Source organism: Myotis davidii, unplaced genomic scaffold (genome assembly GCF_000327345.1).
Source record: "Myotis davidii unplaced genomic scaffold, ASM32734v1 scaffold339, whole genome shotgun sequence".
Lineage (NCBI taxonomy): Eukaryota > Metazoa > Chordata > Mammalia > Chiroptera > Vespertilionidae > Myotis > Myotis davidii.
In genome coordinates, this window is record NW_006290778.1 from 1,761,421 (window position 1) to 1,769,250 (window position 7,830).

The window sequence follows — 7,830 nt, forward strand, 5'->3', positions numbered from 1 at the left end:
CCTTGCCTTGCAGCGCTGGACCTGCTGATGGGAGGTTCCGGGCCGCAGGCAAGACCCACTGCTGGGGCTTTTCGGGGAGGGCCTTGCCTTGCAGCCCCAGACCTGCTGATGGGAGGTTCCCGGGCTGTAAGGCAAGACCCACTGCTGGGGCTTTTGGGGGTGGGCCTTGCCTTGCAGCCCCAGACCTGCACCCCGGATCCGCTGATGGGTGGTTCCCAGGCCGCAAGGCAAGACCTGCTGCTGGGGCTTCAGGAGGCGGGCCTTGTGGGCCGGGGCACTTAGCTAAGAGCCCCCTCCCCCACTCTTTGCTCGCCTTGCCTGCCTTCACTCGCTGCTCCTGTCCCGGGCTAGCTGGCTTCACTCCATCCCTTGGTGCCTACATATGCAAATTAACCACCATCTTTGTTGGCAGTTAATTTGCATATCGCCCTGATTAGCCAATGGTAAGCGTATTGGAAGTACGGTTAATTAGCCTGTCTTTTATTAGATAGCGTGCGCACACACACACTGAGTGGCCAGATTACGATCACCTGATGTTTGTAGGCAAATTAGCTATAATTTCGCAATGAAGTTGCTAGAGGGCCAGACCATTATAAACAGGGAAGCAGGTTGTTTACCACAACAGAAGTGATTTTTTTCTGAAGATATGGGTAAACAACGCGATTAAACAGCCTTTGAATGTGGGAGATACACACACACACACACACACTGAGTGGCCAGATTATTATGACCACCCCATCAGTACTTCGTTGGGCCACCTTTTGCCTTCAATACTGCGGCGATTCTTCTTGACATTGACTCCATGAGATGTTGAAAGGTGATGCGAGGAATCTGACACCGTGCCTGATGAATAGCACTGTCCAGTTCTGTGAGATTTGATGGTTGTGGAACCAGCTGCCTGATGGCTCTTTTAACTTCGTCCCACAAATGCTCAATTGGATTGAGATCTGGTGATTGTGGGGGCCACCTAAGCAAGGTAAAGTCTACCTCATGTTCCTGAAACCATTCCTGCACCATATGAGCATCGTGGCATGGCGCATTGTCTTGTGACCACATGACTTTTTTCCAATGCTTGACTGTCCAATCCTTGTGTTCCTGTGAGAATTGGAGACGTTTTATCTTGGTAACTGCAGACAGCAAAGGCGTTCGAACAGGCCTTCAGCTTCCATATCCCATACAATACAGTGTATGGCTAATTTGCCTACAAACATCAGGTGGTCATAATAATCTGGCCACTCACGTTCAAATATAACCCACGTTCAAAGGCTGTTAAATCACATTGTTTACCTATATCTTCAGGAAAAAAAGTCACTTCTACTGTCGTGGTAAACGACCTGCTTCCCTATTTATAATGATCTGGCCCTCTAGCAACTTCAATGAGAAATTATAGCTAATTTGCCCACAAACGTTAGGTGGCCACTCAGTGTCGGTCAATATAGCAGACACGTGGTTAATATCAGTTTCTCCCCCTTGCACGTCTTCATCTCCTCTACCTTCCATCCCTCTTCAAAGGAGGCTTCATCTAGGCAGATGCACCGCCCCAGAGCCACCCATGACCGGTCCTTGGGCTACATCTCCTTCACACCGTTTGCAACAGAGTTCCAAAGATAGCAGAAAACTTCCGTGCTCTGAGCACTGGGGAGAAATAAAGGTTCCCGCTTTCACAGAATTATTCCAGGATTTGTGTGCCAGGATGGTGACTTCCCACGCCATAATGGCACAGGCGGCAAGTTCATCGATGGGGAGAAATTTGAGGATGAGAACTTCATCCTGAAACATACAGGTCCAGGCATCTTGTCCATGGCAAATGCTGGACCCGACACAAACAGTTCCCAGTTTCTCATCTGCGCTGCCAAGACTGAGTGGTTGGATGCAAGCATGTGGTCTCGGCCAGGTGAAAGACGGCACGGATACTGTGACAGCCATGGTGTACTTTGGGTCCAGGAATGGCAAGACCAGCAAGAAGATCACCACTGCTGACTGTGGACAACTCTAATAAATTTGACTTGTGTTTTATCTTAACCACCAGACCATCCCTTCGGTAACTCAGGAGAGCACCCCTTCAGCCAGATTTGCTTGGAAAAAATATATAAAAGCCTAAGCGACCGGCTGATAGCTATGACACGCACGTCTGACCACTAGGGGAAGAAGTTCAATGCAGGAGCGGAAACTACACGCATGGAAACATGGAACAAACTGATGAATCTCAGAGGGAAGGGAGGAGCGGCGAGGACGGGAAGAGATTAACCAAAGATCTTATATGCATACTACAGGCCCAGTGCACAAATCTGGGGTCCCTCGTCCTGGCCTGCGGGGATCAGGCCAAAACTGGCCTGGTGCACAGATCCATGCATTGATGGGGGGTCCCTTGGCCTGGCCTGTGCCCTCTCGCAATCCAGGACCCTTCGGGGAATGTCGGAGAGCTGGTTTTGGACCGATCCCTGCAAGCCAGGCCAAGGGACCCCACTGATGCACAAATCCAGGCCTTTAGTGTTCTATAATCTTTGTGCTCTTGCCACAGCTCACTGGGTTCCATCATTTCCTTTCCCCTTCCTTCCTACTCTAGCTGGATTGTAGAGTTAAGTTTATGATTATGAAATAAAAACTAAACAGTTGTAAAAAAAAAAAAGCCTTCATCTAAAGGAGTAAGCCAATATCTGCATGATAAGTGCTGTTAGTGTCTTTGTGGCTTCCAAGTCACTTCACAATCATGTTCTTCTCTTAGCAATCTGATGATCCTCCCTTCTCCAGACACTTTCTTCCTTAGAAATCTAGCCAATCCCAGAATTCAATGTAGGGGCTATAAAATTCTTAACTCTAGCTAAGATCTCTCTCCTGAGTGGCACTACAGCATTTTGTAACTCTTGATTTCTACCTAATGGCCTACTCTCACTTTATATTCAAAATGTTAAAAGCTGAAAATTGCTTTACCCCATCTCTCCTCTGGCTAGTTTGTCCTGAAATTATACTTTAGTCCTTGCTCTCTCACATGGAGACCTTATTTCAAGTCCTTTTTTTTGTTCTGTTACCACTGCCATGGACTAATTCAGGCCCTTTTAACTTCAAGTTTATTTCACCAAAAAGCCTCTAACTGGACTCCCTGCCATAGGCAATAATCTCTTCTGAACACTCTAATCTTCCTAAAACATACCATTTTTCATCATAGACTTTCTTTGCTTAAAACTTGAGATGCACTGCCCTCTCTTTTCTATCCTATAATCGGTATGGAAAAAGGAAAAAATTCACTTTCGTGTGGCAACCAAAATCCTTTCTTATCTATCTTGCTCCAATCCTCCTTTCTAATCTGATCTCCCACGTTAAACACACCATCACTTTGCCCTGGCTGGTGTGGCTCATTTGGTTGAGCATTGTCCCATACACCAAAATGTTGCCAGTTCGATTCCAGGTCAGAGCACATGCTGGGTTGTAGATTCCGTCCCAGGTTGGGGTGAGTATGAGAGGCAAACTATCAATGTTTCTTTCTCCGTCTAAAAAAATCAATAGAAAGAGGTTTTTAAAAAAATACCATCACCTTACATTTATGCAATGCTTTCTTTAACTTAGAAAACATTTTTACAAGTGCCAGCACTTCATCACCACACACCTTTAGAGTGAGGCAAAATAAGCATTAGTATCCTCCTTTTACAGAAGAAAAAACAGATTTCTAGCACTGAACTAAAGTCAAAACAAAGGGTCCCTGTTCCACTTTCCCCTCGAAATTGTACACAATCAATCAATCTTTCTAATACCTCACTCCTACCACTAATATATAGGAGTCTTCTGTTCCAGAAACTCTGGTCTCCTTGTCCCACCCACCTATCTCCAACCCACCTCATGTTTTCTTAGCTCTGCACTTTATCTCCCACTATTCTCCGACTTGGTAGACACCTCTGTCCCCAACTCTTGTTATAAAAACAGAACGTCTTCAAGTCCTGAATTTAAATGCCAACTTTTTGGGAATGACTTCTCTGACATCCAAAAAGCATTCTATTCCACTTGCCAACACTATGGAACTTGTAACTGATTTGACACTTATTGCCCCAGTCATACTATAACTAGTTTATTTTATATGTTTGACCTTCCCATATCTACTCCAGGAGGAAAACGTATTAGAGTTTTCTATTTTCCTCACAGTACCTATGACAATACCTTGTCCATAAGGACTCAAAGTTCTGGATTAGACAGCCTAGGCCAGTGTCTTCAAATAGCCAGGCACAATTCATGAGTAGAATGAGAAATCAATCCAGAAGGTCACAACTAGTATTTTTGTTTTTAATAAAACAGAATAGAAAATGGAATGTATCTCTCATAATAAAGATGAGTACTGTTTTGTGAAACATTTCATTACATATGTATATAACTACTGACATAATATCAAATAGTTTTTGTTAAAATATATTTTTCATTTTTTGTTAGAATATTTTTTCATAGTGAAGATGAGTATTGTTTTGTAAAACTCATATTTTATTACCTATGTATGTAACTACTGACTCATATATTTTTTTAAGTTTGAAAGCTGCTAATGTAGATGACCCAATTTCTAGGCTCCAGGGTTTTACATTCAAACCAGGGAGATATTTTTTCTCAACCAAACTGTATACCCTCCAAGAAAATTCAGTGAAATAGAATACATAGATAGTACATAGGGGCTGAGGGAGACAAAGCTTAAGAGTGATAAGTGTAGGGGAAAGATTGTAAAAAATGTTTCTTAGAGCTGGGCCAGTGTGGTTGAGTGTCGACCTAGGAACCAGGAGGTCACGGTTCAATTCTGGTCAGGACATACACCCGGGATTGCAGGCTCGATCCCCAGTAGGAGCATGCAGGGGGCAGGCAGATTCTCTCTCATCACTGATGTTTCTATCTCTTTCTCCCTCTCCCTTCCTCTCTGAAATCAACAAAAATATTTTTTTAAAAAAATGTTTTTTAGAAATGTTGAAATATGCTACAAGGTATTTAGTTTCCAGACTCTGCCATTTATTTAGCCAAAAAGACCACTATATAGAAGAGCTTCCAAAATTTTCTCAAAGCACTGACACTTAAGCCTAGTGCTCACTGCTGCCTACAATATAAGAAGATGCAGGATCTGGCCCCCACTATCCGAGCCTCAGTTCCTACCTCCTTCCCCCCTCAATCACTTTCCTCCTTGGCCTCATTGCTATTCCCAGACATTCCAAGTTTCAGGGCCTCTGCACTTGCTATACATTCAGACATATCCTACCTTCCTCCTTTAAATATCCTTCTCTGTTAATGTCCCATCTTCAGAAAGGTCCTCCATGACCACCATATATAAAAAATAGGCCCCCCCTTCCCTAGTCCCTTAACCTGCTGTATGGTTTTTCATAACACTTGCCACCTCTTAACACTCTACTGCATATTTATTCCTCCACTAGAGGCCTGTTGCACAAAATCTGTGCATTAGGGGGAGGGGGTGTTCCCTCAGCCCAGCCTGTACCCATTCCAATCGGGGACCCCTCTCACAATCTGAAACCGCTGGCTCCTAACCACTCTCACCTGCCTGCCTGCCTGCCTGCCTGCCTGGTAGCCCCTAACCTCTCTGCCTGCCTGCCTGCCAGCTTGGTTGCCCCTGACTGCCCTCCCCTGCTGGCCTGATCTCTCACCCCTAACTGCTCTCCCCTGCTGGCCTGATTGCCCCTAACTGTCTCTGCCTGCCTGCCTGATCACCCCTAACTGTTCCACTACCTGCCTGATTGCCCCTAACTGCTCCCCTCCTGGCCTGATCACCCCTACCACCTCTGGCTTGCCCCGCACCTGAGACCCAGCATTCCCTCCTAGTCGAACAACCCTTTCACAGGGGTCGCCTAAGACCATCCTGCTTATCAGATATTTACATTACGATTCATAACAGTAGCAACATTACAATTATGAAGTAGCAACAAAAATAATTTTATGGTTGGGTCACAACATGAGGAACTGTATTTAAAGGGCCAGAAGGTTGAGAACCACTGCCCTAAGCAGTCCGTGCTGGGTCTGGTCGAGCCTTCGGTTGTAATGAACCCCTGGCTCTTTATTATATAGATGGTCTATCCCCAGGATCCACAAACTTTTTTGTAAAGAGCCAGATAATACATATTTTCAGCTTTCTCTGTCACAGTTATTCAACTCTGCCACTCTAGTGCAAAAACAGCTTTGACAATATGTACATGAGCAGATGTGGCTGTGCTCCAATAAAACTTTATTTACAAAAACAGGTAGCCCTGGCCAGGTGGCTCAGTTGGTTGGAGTCATTCAGTACACCAAAAGGTTGTGGGGTCCAGTTCCTAGTCAGAGTGCATACAGGAGGCAACCGATCAATGTTTCTCTATCACATCAACGTTTTTCACTCTTCTTTCCTCTCTAAAATCAATAATAATAATAAAAAAAAACCACAAACATATCCTTGGGTGAGCATTAAAACAAACTAAAAAACAACAAAACAGGTAGCCAGCTGAATTTGGCTACACTCCTTCTAATAAAAAGTGACTGTCACAAGGACAAGGATCTTCTCTGGCCCCAAGTACACTTTTGATAAATGTCTGTTGAGTAAATAAATAGCACTAGTCTGGAGTCCGGAGTTACAATCTTCTTCTACCTCCAAAAACATGCTGTTCAAGAAGAATGAGGACAAGGTCAGCAGCTTCATCTCCATTTAGCAGTAGCACATTATGAAAGATGGTTGTACACTCAGTGTGCTTGTCAACAGCAGTGACCGTCTCACACACAAATGCTTTTAGTCACAACTGGGACCTGAGAACATGTTAAAACAGACTGCTGGCTTCACTCACAGAAGTGCCAATTCAGTATGTTCAGGGTACTGTCCAAGAATCCGTCTTTCCAACAAGTGGCCAGATGATGCTGATACTGCTGGTCCCGAGTCACACTTTGAGAACCACCGGATGAGAGTACCTAAATACTAGAGTACTAACATTTTTATACTGGTTTTTTTTGTTGCTGGTTACAAATCCCTTTATTTTCATATGACTTACATGTAAATCTTTTTAATTGATATAAATGCTCTTCAATCTGAACAGCCTACGAAGTGATCAGAATTTATATACATTTGTAGATGTCTATAAAGTGGGATTCTATTGTAATGGTAACTAAAGTAGGTTAAAAAGTAATTTTAAGGTGAAAAAGGAAAAATCTAGGTTCCTAGAAGAGAAATTTAAGAAGCAGAAATCCAGAATGTTAATGAATAGTACAGTAAGGATATGGCAATACTGCATCAAAATGTACATACAGCCCTTGCTGGTTTGGCTCGGTGGACAGAGTGTCGGCCTACGGACTGAAGGGTTTCGGGTTTGATTCCGGTCGAGGTCTATGCCCAGATTGTGGGTTTAATCCCCAGTAGGGGACATGCAGGAGGCAGTCGATCAATGATTCTCTCTCATCATTGATGTTTCTATCTCTCTCTGACCTCTCCCTTCCTCTCTGAAATCAATTAAAACATGTATATTTTTAAAAAATGTGCATACAGCCTGGCCAGCGTGGCTTAGTGGTTGAGCATCAAACTATGACCCCGGAGGTCACAGTTTGATTCCCAGTCAGGGTACATGTCCAGATTGCGGGCTCGATCCCCAGTGTGGGCCGTGCAGGAGGCAGCTGATCAACGATTATCTCTCATCATTGATGTTTCTCTTTCCTTTCCTCTCTGAAATCAATAAAGATATATTTTTTAAATGTACCTACAGAAAATATACCATATAATCAACCATGAATTAGCAGATTCCCAATGCACAAGTCTAAAGATGATTTTCAGCTAAGATCAAATATTTTTGGTGAGAGATTAAATAAAGATGATGTGGTACATGTATACAACAGGATATTACCTGG

General features: G+C 43.9%; 1 pseudogene; it reads left to right on the forward strand.

Annotated features, from left to right (window-relative positions):
• The first annotated feature begins 1,580 nt into the window (after positions 1–1,580).
• Positions 1,581–2,022, forward strand: LOC107183122 (annotated as a pseudogene).
• Positions 2,023–7,830: the final 5,808 nt, after the last annotated feature.